The sequence below is a fragment of the Panthera tigris genome, chromosome D3 (assembly GCF_018350195.1).
Source record: "Panthera tigris isolate Pti1 chromosome D3, P.tigris_Pti1_mat1.1, whole genome shotgun sequence".
NCBI classification, from domain to species: domain Eukaryota; kingdom Metazoa; phylum Chordata; class Mammalia; order Carnivora; family Felidae; genus Panthera; species Panthera tigris.
In genome coordinates, this window is record NC_056671.1 from 23,851,546 (window position 1) to 23,871,400 (window position 19,855).

Genomic DNA, 19,855 nt, shown 5'->3' on the forward strand with positions numbered 1-19,855 from the left:
CTAAATATTTCATATTTTTATGCTATTGTAAATAGTGTTTAAAATTTTTTTAATTTCCAATTTTTTGTTGCTAGTAATAGTATTAATTTTTGTATGTTGATTTTGTATCTTGCATCTTTATAATACTCACTAGTTCCAGTAGCTTTTTTGTAAATTCCATCAGATTTCCAACAGAGATGTACATGTTATTTGCAAATACAGGAAGTTTTTCTTCTTTCTCTCAAATACGGATGCCTTTTATTTCTTTTTCTTGCCTGATTATATCGGCTAGAACCTCCAGCACAATGCTGAATAGAAGGTAGGAGTAGATAGGCCTGTCTTGTTCATGATCTTAGGGGGAAACATTCAGTTTTTCCCCATCAAAGATGATGTTAGCTCTGTATTTTTTGTTGGTTTTTGTTTTGGTTTTGGTAGTTGTCTTTTATTAGGTAAGAAAGTTCCCTTCTATTCCTGGTTTGCTTAAAATTTTTTTTAAATCAGGAATGAGTGTTTTTCTGCATTTATTAAAATGATTCTATAGTTTTTATTTTTAAGTCTGTTAGGATGGTAAATTACACTGATTGATTTTCCAATGTTAAAGTGACTTTGCATTCTTCAGGAAAATTCCACTTGGTTGTGATGTATTACTCTTTTTATAGATATTATATTCAGAGATGGCTTCTGGAATAGTGGTGTGAGGAGCTCTGTGGTCCCTCTCCCCAGAGAAACAACTATAACTGGTAAAATTTATTTGAAAAAAAAAACCAACCATTTAAAGCCTCTGAAAATGTCCCTAAGGGCATACAGCAAAGAAACATTTATTCAAGAAAATCTACTAAATCTCAGAACACAAGAGTCTGTAGCATTTGAGCCATGGCCTATTCCCTCCCTCCCCTATCCACAACAGTTCATAAAGAATCAGCAAACTTTTGGATAGACTGGTAGAGATTATGCAATTTTAAGGACACAGAGAGCAAAGAATGCAGAAAAATAAACAGAGATTAGAGAAATGTGAAACACCATTAAGCATACCAACACACGCATAATGGAAGCCCCAGAGGAGAGGAGAGCGGGAAAGGAGAAGAAAAACTTTTTGAAGAGATAATGGCTGAAAACTTCCCCCAATTTTTTTTATGTTATGTTATGTTTCCTTTTTTTTTTTTAATGTTTATTTATTTTTGAGAGAGAGAGAGAGAGAGAGAGGAGGGGTGGGGGCAGAGAGAGAAGGAGACACAGAATCTGAAGGAGGCTCCAGGCTCTGAGCTGTCAGCATAGAGCCCGACGTGGGGCTTGAACTCACAGAGTGCGAGATCATGACCTGAGCCGAAGTCAGGTGCTCAACTGACTGAGCCACCCAGGCGCCCCAAAACTTCCCTAAATTTGATGAAAACCTAAAATGTACATATCCAAAAAGATTAATGGACTCCAAGTAGGAAAAATATGAACAGATCCACACCCAAATACATCAGAGTAAAAGTGTTCAAAGACAGAGAAATTCTTGAAAGCAGAAAGAGAAACGAGTCATCACCTACAAGAGAACCTCAATAAGATTAGCAGCTGACTTCTCATCAGAAACAATGCTAGAAGGCAAAGTGATGAAGGGAAAAAATAAGTCAACCAAGAATCATATCTTCAACAAAAACTATCTTTCAAAACTGAAGGAAGAATAAAGACATTCCCAGAAAAACAAGAACTGAGAGAATTTGCTATATATTAGTGGATTCAGTTTGCCAAAATTGTGTTAAGAGTTTTTGTTTCTATATTCATGAGTGATATTGGACTATAGTTTCTCTATTCTTATAATACTCTTGTCCAGTTTGGTGTCAGGGATATAATGGCCTCATAGAATGAGTTGGGAAATATGGCTTCCTTTTCAATTTTCTGAGAGTTTGTATGGAATTGGTATTATTTCTTCCTTAAACATTTGGTAGAGTTCCAGGCCCAGAAGCTATCTAGACCTAAAGTTTTGTTTGTGGGAAGATGTTTAACTATAAATTCCAACTCTTTAAAATATAGAAAGGTATTCTGGTTATTCTTGGTACTTGAATGAGCTTTGGTAAATCATGTCTTCCAAGGAATTTGTCCATTTCATCTAAATTGCCAATTTAATTGGCATGAAGTTGTTCAAAATATTCCCTTTTTGTCTTTTAAATATCTATAGAATCCATAGAGATGTCACTTCTGTAGTGCGTCTTCTTTCTTTTTTTTTACTGGTCAATCTGGCTAGAGGTTAACCAATTTTATTGTTATTCTTCATGAACCAGATCTGGTTCAGTGATTTTTCTCTATTGTTTTTCTGTTTTCCATTTATTTGATTTCCACGTTGATTTTTATGCATTTTTTTCTACTTACTTTGGGTCTCACTAATCATCTCCTCCTCCTCCTTGTCCTCCTCCTCCTTCTTCTCTTTCTCTTCCTTCTCCATCTCCTTCTTCTTGCTCTTCCTCTTCGTTCCCCCCTCCTCCTCCCCCTCCTCCTCCTCCTTCTCCTCCTTCTCCTCCTTTTCCCCCTAGTTTCTTAAGGTGGAAGCTCACTTCAGTTCTTTTAAATTCACTGAGGCTTGTTTCATGGCCCAGAATATGTCTATCTTAGTAAATGTTCCATGCACACTTAGAGAGATATGCATTCTGCTTTTGTTAGGTAGGGAGTTATGTAAATGCCAATTAGGTTGAATGTGGAGAAACCCTGAGTCATTCCAGGCAATGAAGGGAAGGTCAGGGATTGTTACAGAAGTTGCAGGAGTATTTCCCAGCCATGGAGAAGGCTAAGTCTGGGCAGGGATGGTCTGTCCAGGGCCTTGGGCAAACATGTGGCTATGGCAAGGAGAGGTCCAGGAGGGAGGTACAGGTTCAATGTCATCTTGGCCCTGGCCCTGTCTATATTGTGGCCCCCATGGCTGCTCCCTGAGTGCCCCCCTCATAGGTTCTCTCTACTGGGCTGGGCTGGTGCTCCACTTTCAATTTCCCACCCTCCTGAGGGTCCCAGGTCTTGACATGGTGACCAGGCTGCTACAGAACCTCTGGCCACACAGACAGTCACACTGGATTCTGTGCCTGCTTAGGTGGAGTACAGGCACCGTATATTTGTGTCCTGGTTTCTCCATTTCCAGAAGGGTGTCTGTCACAGGGTCACAGAGATACAGCCAAGGGGATGCAGCCATGGGACACAACCCTGAGGAGGCCACATTAGAGACACACCCACAGGGTTGGGTGGATTCTTGCAGCCAGTCTCATGTCCTCCCTTTTGGACTTAGCAAAATATTCTCTGGGGTCCCGGGTGTCCCCAGAGGGTTCTCCTTGGATAACTGAAGGCATTTCTCCTCAAATTGGATGTATCTGTCACATGCATGTCTGTTTCTAAAGCTTCTGCTACCTGGACCTCTGAGATTTCTGCAGACCCCTATGCCCACTCTTTCTCCTTCATCCCTCACTACCTACTCTCTGGGAGGGGCCTCCTCTTCTGGCCTGTTCCTCTCCACACTTGCCAGACCACTCCTTCTCATCCCCTAGTTCATCCAGTCCACCCTGAAGCCCCGCCTTGAGTCTCTCTTGCTGGCTTAAGGAGTCCAGGGTGTGGGGTAGTGCGGTATCTCAGGAGGGCTGGCCCCTGCCACTGGCATTGCACACCACACTCCATGCAAGGACCCAAAGTGGGTCTGCTCATGACCCCTGAAGTCTCTGTGTGGACTCATCCATGTCCCCAGCCAGTACCATAGTGCCTCTAATGTGTACCCAGCATTGGCACAGGCCTGGGGATCAAGGGACCTTGCTCTCCTGGAGAGCTAAGCCAGCAACATCTCCATCCAGGGGCTTAGCCTGGGGACCTTGGTAGCATAGATTGGATGCTGGTATCAGTCAAGGCCAGACTCAAAAGGGCTAACTGCACAGGATTTAATGCAAGGCTCTTACCAAAGTGCTGCAGGGACCCACAGGGCAGATGTCATAGGTGTGTGACCTGCATGGTCACACAGGACCCCAAGCTCAGAAGGGCCCTGCTTAATGCTCTGGTTTAATGCTCTGCTGTCACTGTTTTGAAACTCTCCATGGTTTTTGAATAAGGGCCCCTTATTTTCATTTCATACTTAGCCCTGCAGATTATGTAGCTGTTCCTGGGGCTCCAACTGGGATAGATACATGCCCAGGGGTGGCCTTACTGGGGACTGAGGGAGGGATGGCCTTAGTGTGGCAAAGAGGACATGGAGGTTTGTTCAGGGCTAAGGGAAAAGTGTGTCTGAGGGCCAGAGGAGAAAGAGTATGGACTGTACAAGGACTGATGCTGGGCATAAGTTAGGGATGCTGGAGACCCTATCCTTGTAGCTGTTGAGAAGGTGAAGTGAGTCGGTGTATTCAGGACATTTAAACTCCTATTAAACTGGAGTTTGATAGGTGCCATGTAAGTGTTGACAATCATTATCATCATCATCATATTATTATTATTATCATCAACATCATCATCATCATCATCATTGAGGTTGGAGTGGTCAGTTGAGGCCAGTTCATGAAAGCCGTGGAAGCCCTGTTGTCCTGGGAGCACTGCAGAACCAGGGAAGGTTTTAGGTAGGAAAGAGCTGGTAAGCCCTATGTTCAGGAAGGAACCCCTGTGGGACGGTGGAGAATGGGTGGGAGGAGAAAGACCATTGAGGATGCTGTTATGGTCACTCAGCAAGGGTTGATTATGGCACGACCTCAGTGGTGGCAGAGGGATAAAGGGTAATAGATGGGATTGAGAGACTGGTCAGGACAAGGCCCATATTCCTGAGCCAACAGGAGTCCAAGGTCTGGACAGACAAGTGTCCTATCTGTTGAATGCAGGACCAGCTGCCTGGAGAGGTATGAGCTTCTCCCCCTAGGAGGGTACAAGCGGGGGTAGAGGGCCATTTGCCCAGATGCTTCAGAGGTGTCTGCAGTTGATCTCCAGCTCTGATGGGCAGACTTTCCGGATTGTGACTTTAAGTCACTTGGCCTTGGCATTTACATCTGGAACCAGAGGTAACTTAGGTAGGCCTGGTCTATAGATGGGGTGGTCCCAATGTGCTGAGGATCCAAAGGCTCTCTCACATGCACTTATGGGCTCACCCACCAAATGCACTCTCCACCTGGCATCGCCCACCATCCTTGTCTTCTGCTGGGAGCTCATACTGCCCAAAGACCTGTGGTTGTAGTTCTCAGAGCTGGTGTCTGACTGGGAGCTCCAGGAATGCTCTAATCCTGTTTCCAGGGAGGTCCCCCACTTGTTAAATGCACAAAGACATTGACAAAAAGGAAATCAATATGCAACTTGGTTCTGGGACACTCTCAGAAAAGCCTGCACTGCACTTTGACATCACTGGGTGACAAGCTCTTCTTTGGAATTAAACAACTGTGACCACTGATCCTGAGGAAGCCACACAAGGCTCTATGTGGCCTTCCAGATGATAAAACATATTGCAACCAGGGCTGAATTCCTGTGGGAACTCCTTCCTTCCGCCCCAGAATTTGCAGCTTGCTGTGTGCTGTTTTGATGAGAGAGGAAAGGGGGAGTCACCTCCAGGGGGTCCCATATGAGCTAAGAAAGTTGTGACCTGCCTCAAGCAAGTCAGACAGTTGTGCTGAGCCCACCGTTTCTATCTGAGGAGGGGTAATGAAGATGTCCTCTCTGTCCTTTGAAGTTACCACCAGTTGTGCCCACAGAACGAGGGCATGCTGAGTTTCATCACTGCAGAGTCCTGCATTGCCTGGGCAAAGAAATCCTACCACTGGCAAAAGGCAGAAAGCAGAAACGAGTCATATCTACAAGCTGCTTAGCACAGTTGGGGCAGAAGAGGAAAGAACAGTAAAAACCCTTTGATCTTGGTCTCTTGATTTCTGGAAAGTTCCATCTTACTGTGACTCAAAAAGTCAAGAGAGGCTGTGCATCTATAACTTTGGCAGGTTCTACAATACACGTTATCATTAATTAAGCTAATGATCAATTCCATACTGTGGACCTCTGGAAAACCGGGCAGAGTCCAAGGCTCAGGCTCCAGGTCTAGGGCGGCCTTTCCCATGCCTGCACCCAATGCTTAATGGAAGGGGTGAGTGAGTGCAGCAGATGTGATAGGAGGAGCAGGGACACCCAGAAGGCCAGTTCCACTTGGGGTACATGACCACAGGCTTCATGACAGTAAAGTGTGGTTTTAGGTTCATGGCAAACTAAGAGGAAGATGCAGAGATTTCCCATATACCCCCTGCCCCACACATGCATAGCCTTCCCCATCAACAATCCTGCACCAGAGTGGGACATTTGTTACAGCTGATGAACCTATATTGACACATCATTATTGCCCAAAGTCCATAGTTTACATTAGGGCTCACTCTTGGTGTTGTACATTCTGTGGGTTTGGGCAAATGTAGAATGACATATATCCATCATCATAGTATCATACAGAGTATTTTATTGTTCTGTCTGCTCTGCCTATTCATTCCTCTCTCCCCCGAGGCCCCTGGCAACCACTGAACTTTTTGCTGTCTCCATAGTTTTGCCTTTTCCAGAATGTTGGAATTGTACAGTATGTAGCCTTTTCAGATTGGTTTCTTTCACTTATTAATGTGCATTTTAGTTACCTCCACATCTTTTCATGACTTGATAGCTAATTAGTTTTTAGTGCTGAATAATATTCCATTGTCTGGATGTATCACAGTTTATTTATCTATTCATCTACTGAAGGATCTTGGTTGTGTCCAAATTTTGACAATTATGAATAAAGCTTCTGTAATTATCTGTGTTCAGAGGTTTGTGTGGATATATACCAACTCCTTTTGGTAAATACCAACAAGAATGATTGCTATATCGTACAGTAAGAGTATGTTTAATTTTGTAAGAAATCACCAAACTGTCTTTCAAAGTGGTTGTACCATTTTGTATTCCCACTGCAATGAAAGAGAGTTCCTATTGCTCCATATCCTCACCAGAATTTGGTGTTGTCAGTGTTCCAGGTTTGGGTCATTCTAATAGGTATGTAGTGGTATCTCATGGTTGTTTTTTTTTTTTTTTTATAAAATTTTTTTTAACGTTTATTTATTTTTGAGACACAGACAGAGCATGAACAAGGGAGGGGCAGAGAGAGAGGGAGACACAGAATTGGAAGCAGGCCTCAGTCTCTGAGCCATCAGCCCAGAGCCCGACGCGGGGCTCGAACTCACAGACCACGAGATCATGACCTGAGCTGAAGTCGGAGGCTTAACCGACTGAGCCACCCAGGAGCCCCTCTCATGGTTGTTTTAATTTGCATTTCTCTGAAGACATATGATATGGAGCATCTGTTCAAATGCTTATTTGCAATTTGCATATCTTTGGTGAGGTGTGTGCTAAGATCTTTGGGCCATTAAAAAATCAGATTGTTTGTTTTCATATTTTAGATAACAGTCCTTTATCAAATATGTCTTTTGCAAATATTTTTCCTAGTCTGTAGCTTGTCTTCTCATCCTCTTGACATTATCTTTGCAGAGCAGAAATTCTTTTAATGTTTACTTATTTATTTTGAGAGAGAGAGAGAAAGAGAGAAAGAGAAAGAGAGAGAGAGAAAGAGAGAAAGAGAGAGAGAGAGAGAATGGGGGAGGGGCAGAGAGAGAAAGAGAATCCCAAGTAGGCTCTGTGCTGGCAGCACAGAACCCAATGCAGGGCTTAATCTCACCAACTGTGAGATCATGACCTGAGCCAAAATCAAGAGTTGGACACTTAACCTTCTGAGCCACTCAGGAGCTCCACAGAGCAAAAGTTTTTAATTTTTTAAAAGATTTTATTTTTATTTTTAAGTTTATTTTTATTTATTTTGAGAGAGAGATAGAGAGCAAGTGGGGGAGGGGGAGAGAGAGAGGGAGACAGAATCCCAAGCAGGCTCTATTCTGATAGCACAGAGCCCAATGCAGGACTCAAACCACGAACTGTGAGATCATGTCCTGAGCCAAAGTCAAGAGTCAGAAGCTTAACTGATGGGGCCCCCCAGGGACCCCTGAAGATTTTAAGTAATCTCTACATCCAACATGGGACTCAAATTCACAACCCTGAGATCAAGAGTTACTTGTTCCACCAACTGAGCCAGTCAGGTGCCCCAGAAGTTCTTAATTTTAATGAAGTCCAGCTTATCGGTGATTTCTTTCATTGTGTCTTTGTTGTTGCTGTATCTAAAACAATCATCACCATACACAAGGTTATATAGATTTTCTCCTAAGTTATCTTCTAGTAGCTTTATAGTTTTTCACTTTATATTTAGATCTGTGATTCATTTTGAGTTAATTTTTGTGAAGGATGTAAGACCTGTGTCTAGATTTTTTAATGTGGATGTCCAGTTGTTCCAGCACCATTTGTTGAAAAGATCATCTTTGCTCCATTGTATTGCATTTGCTCCTCTGTCAAAAATCAGTTTACTATATTTATGGGGGTCTATTTCTGGGCCCTCTAGTCTGTTCCATTGATCTACTTGTCTATTCTTTCACCAATACCACACTGTATTGATTACTGTAGTTTTATAGTAAATCTTGAAATTGGATAGTGTTAGTTCTCCATTCTTCTTTCTTCAATATTGTATTGGTGATTCTGGGTCTTTTGCCACTCTATAAACTTAAGAGTCAGTTTGTCCAGTTCACAGAATTTTTTTAAATGTTTATTAATTTGGGGGAGAGAGAGAGAGAGACAGAGCATGCGTGAGGAAGGGGCAGAGAGAGAGGGAGACCCAGAATCTGAAGCAGGCTCTAGGCTCTGAGCTGTGCTGACAGCCCGATGCGAGGCTTGAACTCATGAATTGTGAGATCATGACCTGGGCTGAAGTCGGACGCCCAACTGACTGAGCCACCCAAGTGCCCCAAATGGTATTTTTTTAAAAATTTCAAATTCCACTTGTTCATTTCTGGTATATAGAAAAGTGATTAACTTTTGTATATTAATCTTATATCCTGCAACCTTGCTATAATCACTTATTATTTCTGGGAGGTTTTTGTTTTTTTGGTCAAGTTTAAAAAATTTTTTACATAGATGATCATGTCATCAGTAAACAAAGAGAGTCTTATTTCTTCCCTCCCGCTCTGTATACCTTTTACTTTCTTTCTTGTTCCATTGCATTAGGAGAAACCATGTCTGTTTTTAATGCCATATCCCTTATCCCTTGAACCCAGCACCATGCCAGGCATAAAATACGTGCTCAATAAATATTTATGGGAAAAAAATGGGGGTGGCTGGGTGGCCCAGTCGGTTAAGTGTCCAATTTCAGCTCAGGTCATGATCTCACGGTTCATGAGTTCAAGCCCCACATCAGGCTCTCTGCTGTCAACACAGAGCCTGATTCAATCCTCTGTCTCTTTCTCTCTCTGCTGCTCCTCCCTCTCTCAAAAATAAATAAATATTAAAAAAAAAAGAAAAAAATGAATCATGTGTTCGCTCAGGGGCAGAAAGCCTAAAAGGAGAGTGTGTGGTGTGTGTTCATGTATGTGACATGTTCATGCATGTGACACACACATGCACTGTGTGGTATGCACGTGCGTATGACAGTGTGTGCACAGGCTTATGCATGTGTGGTTGTATGCATGCATGTGGTATGTATCTATGCGGAGAGACAGAGAGAGGTACGTGCGAGAAGTATCTTCTAAAAATGACTGACCACCAATAAACTCAACTCAGTCACTATTCTGGAATCAGATTCATTTGGAGTAGCAGCCCCTCCTCTTGGAGAGAAATGAGGAGGGACTGGAGAGAGGCAGCTACTTTTTGTCCTCCCAGACCAAAGCTCCTCATGTCCTGTGAGACAGTTCAAGAGAAGATGCCTCTTTCCCTCAGGACTCCGCAGAGGAGAGAAACACATCCCGCCGCTTGGAGTCCACTGCCCAATGGGGTTTTTTGAACATTTTTGTCAGGCCTTGCTTACATCACTGCTGCTCACCACAGAGTTCAGACATATCCAAGGGACAGCTGGATTCAAATCCTGACTCTGCTATGTATTGTTGTTTGATATTAAATAAACTTTCTTTCTTTGAGTAGGGGAAAATATTATGACCAACTCTATTGTGATGATTAAATGAGATAATGCAAGTAACACGCCATGGTACCCAGCACGACCCTCACCTCCTGGTATCTGTGCCCTCGTGTAGTTGCCTCCCACACTGAATAGAGCTGACCTCTGTACCAATAGGATATTGTGGAGTGTAATTTCTGAGGCTATATCACAAAAGACACGGAAACTTCCATCTTCCTCTCTCTTCTACTGCCCCAGGGGGAGCCAGCTACCATGTGTTGAGGATGCTTAAGCGGCCCCATAGAGAGCTTCAAGTGGTGAGGAACTGAGGCCTCCTGTCAGCAGTCAGCACCCACCTGCCAGATACATGAGTGAGCCATGTTGGACACGGATCATTCAGGCCCAGTCAAGCCTTCAGATGAGTGCCTCCCTGGTTGACATCCAGATTATGACCTCATGGGAGACCCTGTGAACAGATAAGCTGTTCCTGAATCTTGACCCAGAAAAACTGTAGGTCATATACCGTCATTGTTTTAAGCTGTTAAATTCTGGGATGATTTGTTATGAAGCAGGGGATAACCAATATGTATATAGCACAGTGCCTGGCACAGTATGTGCTGAACAAATGATAGCAAGGTCTTATTACTACTCACTCCTCTTATATGTAACTAGGTTGAGCTCACTGTGCCAGCTTCCTACTTCCCTTAGGCCGTGGCCTCTTCTAGCTAATGCAATGGGGGGCTGATCCCATCAGCTTGCCAGCTGTGCCTGAATCCCTCCTTGACTTGAAGAGGATCCCCACTACCACCATCCATAGCCATTTCCATTTTAGGCCAATTAATCTATTTCCTGCTTTTGTAATGTCTCCAGCATCAGGACTATTTTTTAAAAATGCACAGGCCTCTTTGGATGTCTGTATATGAAAGCAGAGACTACTGATTTTAGGGGCACCCTCACTTCGATTTGATGCCCTCGTTTTCCCGCCTGGGCTCCTGGACTTCACCTACTCATCTGTCATCCTCAACGTCACACCTCTTTCAGAGCTCATCATTCTCTGTTTTTGAAAAATCTCTTACCAGTAAGCACCTGTTTCCTCCCAATCTGATTCCCTGAGCAAGTGGAATCTGAAGCCAGTCCCTTCTACATGTTTATACCTGGGCACATTAAGGAGCAAGATACTCTGGGGTTGACCACCCCTACTCATCTTACCTCAGATCCAGCTCCTTGTTGCCTCACTGTCCCACCAGGCTGGAAAGCAGCCTGTGTCAGCAGCACCCCATGTCCTGGAGACAGAGTCATCTGGAACCAGTGCTGCTATCTCTGGACATAGGGCTGGCTATATAACTTGTGGTGCCCCATATAAAATGAAAACGTGGGGCTCCTTCTTTGAAAATTATTAAGGATTTCAAGACGGCACCACAATGAGATATCACCTCACACCTGTCAGGATGGCTAAAACCAAACCACAAGAAACAGCAAGTGTTGGTGAGGATGTGGAGAGAAGGGAACCCTTGTGCACTGTTGGTGGGAATGCCAACTGGTGCAGCCACTGTGAAAAACAGTATGGAGGTTCCTCAAAAAATTAAAAATAGAACTACCACATGATCCAGGATTTCCACTACTGGCTATTTACCCAAAGAATATGAAAACACTAATTTGAAAAGATATATGCACACCTATGTTTATTGCAGCATTATTTACAACAGCCAAATTATGGGAGTAGCCCAAGTGTCTATCAATAGATAAATGGCTAAAGAAGATGTGGCATACATATACAATGGAATATTATTCAGCCATAAAAAAGAACAAAATCTTGCCATTTGCAATAACATGGACAGATCTAGAGGGTATAATGCTAAGTGCAATAAGTCAGCCAGAGAGAGAGAAATACCATATTTCACTCATATGTAGAATTTAAGAAACAACACAAACAAATGAAATAAAAAAAAGAGACAAACCAAAAAAACAAACTCTTTTAACTATAGAGAAGAAACTGATGGTGACCAGAGTGGAGGTGGGAGTGGGGGATGGGTGAACTAGGTAAAGGGGATTAAGAGTACACTCACCCTGACTGAGTAATGTATAGAATTTTTGAATAACTATATTGTATACCTGAAACTAATATAACACAGTATGTTAACTATATTGGAATTAAAATTTAAATAAATAAATGGGGGAAAAAATAAACTTAAGATTGTCCTGAAAAGAAAAAAAAAAAAAAGAATTTCAAGATGGCGACAGCAGAGCCAAGCATGGGCCCCTTCTGAACATGGTGCCTTCTGTGACTGAGAAGTAGCACACCTGTGAAGCAGGCCCTGTTGGAACCGGTCCCTGTGTCTTAGAATGCCCTAGTGCCCCTTGTTTGCTTCTCTCTTCTGTCCTTTATTTGTATTTCCCAGTTTGCATCCTCTTCTTTTCTGGAGAGCCAGCAAGGCCTCCTCGCTTCATGTTTTCAGGGTTATTGGGTTTCCCTTGACATTCATCTGGAAGATTCTGCATCTTGCTCAGGCACCATCTTGACCTTCTGCTATGGCTGGATTGATGTCAGGGACTTGAGCCACATGGGGCTTGAATGCAAATCAGTACCTTCTTCCCCTTTCACCTTTTCACTGGCATTTCTCACGCTGTGCCAGCCCACGTCACCAACCTCACATGTGCTGAGCAACACACACACTGGACTTCCCTCTGATCTTGAGATGTTTCAGGCCCTGACATGACAATAAACTTTTTTTTTTTTTTAAGTAGGCTCTATGCCCTGTGTGAGGCTTGAACTCACGACCCTGAGTTCAAGAGTTGCATTCTTTACCAACTAAGCCGGCCAGGCACCCCATGACTGTGCACTTTTGAATAGTGTGTCAGAGACAATGCCATGGATTTACCAACTTCATTTCCCATACTTCCTTGCCCAAAGGAAGACTACATTTCCCAGAGGCCCTTGCATCCAGGTGAGCCCATGTGACTGGTTATGGCCAATGAGATGTGGGAGGAAGTGAACTACAGTGAAGAAGTATACTCCTAGCCCTTACCCCTAAAATCTCGTGGAGACCCTCTATGCACACTCCATGCCCTCACCTGCCTGTTTGTGATACAAGTGTGCCTTAAATCTATAAGATGGCAGAGCTAAAGGTGAAAGCCATCCATGGATGACTTTGCATAAGCAAGAAACACCCTTAGAAACTGCATGGTGCCCTCCTTTCATACTAGAGGGCCTAGGGAACACACCAGGAAGATCAGCTTTCTCCCTATATTCCCAGTCTGGTTCTTGCCACTGGCTCCATTTTTCTGCAGGAAGCTCCATGCAGCCATGGAAAGGACGCTGATTGTGGAGACAAAGTCACAGTGGCATCTTGGGCATGAGTTCTGCCCTCTGGGCCTCAGTTTCCTCATTGGAAAGATGGAAGGGGTTGGTCCTCTCAGTTGCCCTGGCCTCTCATGATGGGAGTCTGACAACTGCCTCTCCCATTCTCTCTGGCTACACCCAAGGGGAGCCCTGACCATAATCCTTGTAGTGAGCGGCCATAGGTTAGCTCCTTTGAGCTGGGCAGTGCTTCTGGAAGTCTGAAAAGTGGTAACTGTCATTTGTGTTTGTGAACACAAATGGGCAGGGCTGGGCGGATGGGACTTTGAAGTCATAAAGCCTGGGGTTTCGGTCCCAGCTCTGCTGCCACTCACAAGCTTGATGACCTTGGGCAAAGGACACATGTTATATGAAGAAGAGAGTCTATTCAGCTGGGATGAAATGACATCAGCAACAGACTTTATTTCTCCGAGACTCAATTTTCTCATCTGTAAAATGTGAGTATGACCATACCCAGCCCACGGGGTTGCTGGGAAGACCAAATGAAATAATACGCTGGGTGTAGAGTTTAGCAGGGAGCCTGGTCCTTAGGCATTTAATAATGTTGGCTACTAATGTGACTTTAGCCAGTGTTAGCCCCGTGGTGGGCCCGGCTCCTCTGGGTTCTGTATGTACACCCACCACCAGGAACCTCGTCCTGAGTGGTTTGAATGCTGTGGCTGTTCACAGCCCTCCACCTAGAACGGGTGCTGTGGCATCAGGAACTTTCTGTGGATGGGTCCCTAGGGCCTAATTCAGAGTTTTAAAGACGTAGTCAGCGTCCTTTCCAGAGAGCATTCCAAGGCCTCAAAGGCCCATCAAACACAAACTTATAGCAGAAGCCCACATCAGCCTCCCCCCCCCCCCAACCTGCTGCAGACCCGTTGGCAGAAGATCAGACACCCCGATTGCTGAGGGTTAATTACTGCTTTGGCGCCCATCTGCTCAGGGAGAACTTGCGTCTTTCTTTTTTCTCTTTCCAAAGGCAGAAACATTTGTACTTCAAGTAGCCCAGGGGGGCTGGGGATGTTTATTTTGACTTCACAAAGAGAAGGACCTTTCGGCATGGGGGCCGAGTGTCCTGCTGACCCTGGGGAGAAGGCTTTGAGAGGCCCCCTGCACCAGCAGGTGTCTCCAGCAGACAGGGAGAGATTCGGGGTCGGATTCGGCAGCTTCACTCCCACCTGATGTAATTGCTTCCTTTTATAAGCAGAACAAAAAGGATGCTCTTAAATAAAGATCTTCTATGGGGTCAAGGCCCAGAGGACTCACCTTCTGGCACGGTTAGCAAATCACAGAGCTTCTAAGTGTCGTGGTGAGAGTGAGAAGCCGGAGTTAATGACCGGGAGGGTTGCGCGGAAGCGGCGGTTCAGGGCCGACCTTCTTCGGCAGGTCTCTGATCTTACCACTGGGCGGCGCTGGCGAGCAAGGCTGCGCTGGGAAAGCTCTTGCAGGGAAAGCACGGGCGCGGAAGACCGGGTCTGGGGGCTGTGCAGAGGGGCAGCCCGACTGGCACGCAGCCCTTCTGCACCTTCCCTCTGCGAGCTGAGCCCGGGGGCTTACTTAGCCTGACTGTTTGCTCACCTGGCGCCAGGAGGGAAATAGGACTACATCCAAATTCTGTATTTGTTCCTGATAAGGAAATCCACTGCGGGCATGAAGCCAGCGGAGAAGGTTACTTTCACCCCCATAGATAGATACGTCCCTGAGAAGGTGAAGGTCAGATACTTTTGTAAAACAGGGCCACATATAGAATGCACTGGGGAAAACGAGCTCCTTAAAGGAACCATATTAGGAATTATTTTCTACAGAGAGAACTGCCCTTAGTGCGTTGTGTGCTTGGAGTTTGATAAATGGAGTTCTCAATCCCAAAGACAGGGTGCATCTGAAGTCCCCTGTGCTCCTGGTGGTCTCCGTGGGATCTAGTGAGAACCCTATGATTTAGCTCCCCCCTGCAGGGTCGGGACTACAGGCCAGGCCCCTGACATGTTGACTCCTCTCCAGACCTTTGTGGTTAGGAGGAAAACCACCCTGAGTTTACCGATAAAAATCGTTAGAATGCTGGGAGCAGAGCTAACATTTTACCTTTATTATTTGATTAAAGCTCCACAACAACCCTATGAAAAACTACTACCATACCTACTTTATAGGTGAGTAAACTGAGGTTAGAAAGGTAAAGCAACTTGCCTGAGATGTGGGAACTTGTGACCACAGAGCCCAAACTGAACCCAGGTCCCCACAAGTCTGGAGCTCATAGTCCTAATGTCCCTCCGATAAGGAATCAAGGCTCTTCCAAAGTGAAGCCAGGTTGCTCGGCCAAGGTTACCTACACAGGCTGTGACGTCAAACCCGTGTCCTTTTTCTACCTTCCTCAGCCCCAGCCTCGGGTGCCTGTCACCCCCCCCCAACCCCCCGCCCCGGAGTGTGTTTCTGGAGCAGAGAGTTCCAAAACCTTGGGCCCAAGTTGCTAAGGCTGGAATGGAGAAATGGCAAAGAGCACCAGGGAAGGAAGGTTGCCCTTTGCAGTCAGTCTCTGAGCCAGACAGCCCGGAAGGCAGGGAGTCGGACAAAGTTAAACAGATTCTGTCTCCCCCTTTGCTAAGAGATTTGGATGGCAAATCCCAGCCAAGCAAGGCGGCATGCAAAAGGGCCGGTGTTGCCCGCCTCACAGGCCTGAGAAGAAAGGCAATCCTGTAAGGGACGGGGGCTCCCTACATGGGAAAGGGAAGTGATTTTAGCCAAGCGTTTGGCTGGGAGTCCGGCTGATGGTTCCAACTTGCGGGTGTTAGCAAAGGAGAACAAGGAATTGCTGAGGGTGGTAAATTGGTTATAATTAAGAGAACCTGGGAGGTGCAAAACAATGTGAGGACCACCAGCTGCCCTGGGTCTGAGGCCTCCATCCTCGGAGGAGGGGGTCAGGAAACGAGCCACCCTCTCCTGCAGTGCAGAGCGTTCAAGCAAAGATGAGGAAGGAGCCTCTTCTGGGCCCTCCCAGTGCCCAGAGTGCTGCCATGCGTGAGGGTCCCCCTTCCTGCTCCAACGGCAACTTTCCCTTCCCTTTCTCTGGAAAGCAAGTAGTTTTGGGAGGGGGTTCCAGTCCTGACTCCTGTGCTTCTTCAGTGAGTTACTTAACCTCTCTGAGCCTCAGTGGCCTCATCTGACAAAGGTATAATAAGAATGCCTAATCCGTACAGGTGTTGGGAGCATGAAATAATATGAAAAGTGCTCAGCATAGCGCAGGGGGCAGCAAACCCTGGGCTACGGGCTTGTCCCCTGTTTGGTTGGGCCCACGAGCTGGGGATGGCTTTTACATTTTTTGATTTGGGGAAAAATTAAAAGAATAGTGGGTGGCATGTGAAAGTTATATACAACTCAAGTGTCAGTGTCCATAAATTAGGTTTATTTACATGTTGGCTGTGGCTGCTTACTCATGGGCCTTGGTGACCCTTCCCCACCCACCCATCAATCCCCCACCTCTCACGGAACTGTCTGGATGGCGCCAAGATGGGCAGTGCCATATGGGATCCTTGAGGGTCCCAGCGGATGGGCCCTGTTTCTGGCAAGCAGATACCTCCCAACTAGTGCAGAGAGCTGAGTAGTTGTGGCAGAGACCAGAGACCCCATGGCCTGCAAAGTGTAAAATAGTTATTATCTAGCAGAAAAGGTTGCTGGACACTTAATAAGTGATCAGGAAAGTGTATCCACGGTTGTTATTATTAGGCCACTCTTTTGGCCTAATTTTAACTTTTAGGTAAACTTGCTTATAGCTTAATGGAGAAATTCTAAAGCTAAAGTCCATGGGACGGTTTCAGGGAGGGGAGAGTGTCTCTGAATCTCCAGAATTTCTCTGCAGATTTTTGTAGGTGGGGTCTTTGGGGGACGGGAGGGGCTTGATAACATCCATCTGATTCTCAGAGGGTCCTGTGTCCACAAATAGGTAAAGAAGCATAGGTCTGATGCCTTCCCTGCTCCAAGAAAACTGATTGGTACTGTCCCTGGGCTGTCTGGAGGCGACGCTCATGATGGGGAGATACTTGGGGGCTGCGGGGCCTTCCTCAGAGCCCATGCCCCTGCCTGGGTGGAAGAGGCCTGCAGCACAACAGGAGTAAGGCCCCCTGGTTTCAGAGCCAGTGGACGGGGGCTGGATCCTGGCTCTGCCCTCCCCTGGGCTGAGCCCCTTCTGTGAGCCTAGGTCCACAGGCTGGATTGTCCCAAAGATGAATGTAGTCTTGTCTCTCAAGCGCTAGGCACAGTGTCTGGCTGTTAATGATCATCACCTTCATCATTATTATTATCCTTGCACATTGAAAAGTGCTTTCCTCAGCTCACCTCCAAGCCCAACAAAAAATTGCCCCATATTGGGCCAAATGGGAGGTTTGAATACCCCTCGGTGCCCTTGATCCAATTTTATCTTTGGTGCTAGCAGCTAAAGCATGTTCATTAAATATATTCACACAATTTTTTAAAAATGTTTATTCAGCTTTTGAGAGGGAGAGAGAGAGAGTGAGTGAGTGAGCAGGGGCGAGGCAGAGAGGGGGACAGAGGATCTGAAGCAAATTCTGCACTGACAGCAGCAAGCCTGACGTAGGGCTCAAACTCATGAACCGTGAGATCATGACCTGAACGGAAGTTGGACGCTCAACCAACTGAGCCACCCAGGCGCCCCAAAACGTGTTCACACGATTAACGCGCAAAGTAGCAAGCCCCTACTAAGTTTTTAAAAGTTTGGTGGCCTCATTTGAATGGGGACAATGCTAAACATTCCTAAGAGTGAAATAAGTGATATCTGAAGCTCCTCAGTTGCAAAAGCCTTGGCTGTTTCAGTCCTTTCTGCTCGTCCCCTGAGGAGTTATTCTGCACGTTAATCTTGGATCCACTTTCCCCCTGAAATGCTTCTCTGTGGAGCCATTCTCTAGCCCAGTCATTGCTGCTAGGAGGCTGATTCCAGAGCTCAGTGAGCACCTTTGGGAGGGCCGCAGCCATCCTTGCCTCCGGGCTGTCCTGGAGACGGGCCTCCCTGGACACAGGCTGGTCCACGGCCAGCCCAGCCCAGTGCAGCCCGCCCTCAGTTACCAGGCATAGTCCCATTCAGACAACAGCTGGAGACCAGAAACAAAGAGTTCCAGCTACAAGCAAATATTGCTGCTTCTTGAGGTTGAAATATTCTATCCCCAAAGTGTCCCTTTCAGCCAAGAAAAAACAATCCCCCATGGGGACCCGACCCCGCCACAGGGGAACAAAAGCTTCCCAGTTCCCAGAGATGGTCTGAAGTTTCAGGCACACACAGCCCATGGGGAGAAGAGACAATCATGTGACTTCCAAGCTTGGAGACAAGGTCACTCTTGTCCAGCCCTTTTTGTCTCCACAGGAAGAAGAGCCTTTGATTGCCTGACAAAGGATGGGGCTGGTGCTGGCTCCCCATGGGCGGGTCTTACAATGTCCGCATCCCGAGGGTTTGGGAGAACAAGGGGACGAGGTCCAGGTTGGTAGCCCCCAAAGCCCACACAGATGGGTGTGGGGGGCTCTTCCCAGTCCTGTTTTAGGCAGGAGAGTTGCACACTCTGGCTGCATCCATTTTTCTGTGGCAGGCTGATTCAACAGCAAGGCCACCCCATTTGTTTTCCATCAGCCACCAAAACTATTTTCCTTCATGGAAGGAGAGAGCTTCCAGGAAAAGAGAGAGGATAAACACTCAGGTGAAGCTGGCCTTTAAGGAACCCTCATATTCCGAGGGCCACAGCGGGTGTGAGTGCTGGCTGCTGGCGACGCACGGGGAGGATAGCGGGCAAAGGGGCACTTGGGCTCCATACCAGAGAAGTATCTGGAATACCTGCTGTGCTGTGCCTTTTATCTGATACCCCTCTCTGTCCCAGGTGGTAGACTTTGCAGCTGAGTAACACATATGCTGCCAGCAGCAAAGGAGGCAGCCGTCTGCACCTGCGTGTGGACAATTCATTTCCCGAAGAGAAGGTGACTACCAACTGAACTTATCAGACAGATTAAGACAGTTGTCAAACTTCAGCGAGCACTGACATTATTTAGGAAGCTTCCCAGGGATTCTGACTCAGCAGGTGGGGCCCAGTAACCTGCATTTTGAACAAGTACATCAGGGATTCTTTTTTTTTTTTTTTTTTTAATTTTTTTTTCAACATTTTTTATTTTTTTATTTTTGGGACAGAGAGAGACAGAGCATGAACAGGGGAGGGGCAGAGAGAGAGGGAGACACAGAATCGGAAACAGGCTCCAGGCTCCGAGCCATCAGCCCAGAGCCTGACGTGGGGCTCGAACTCACGGACCGCGAGATCGTGACCTGGCTGAAGTCGGACGCTTAACCGACTGCGCCACCCAGGCGCCCCTACATCAGGGATTCTGAGGCAAGTGATCCAGGCAGGTTTTGAGAGACACATCTGCTCATGTTCTTTTGTTGGACTGGCTGGTGCCTCCTTTTCTTGTAGCCAGGACCGGCTGGGGCAGGGACCTTACCTGGCAAAGCACCTCCTAAGATTTTGGAACTGAGGCTCATACAACCAGCAGTGTGTGCCTGTGCCTGAACCAGTCAGGTCAGAAACTTGGCTTTG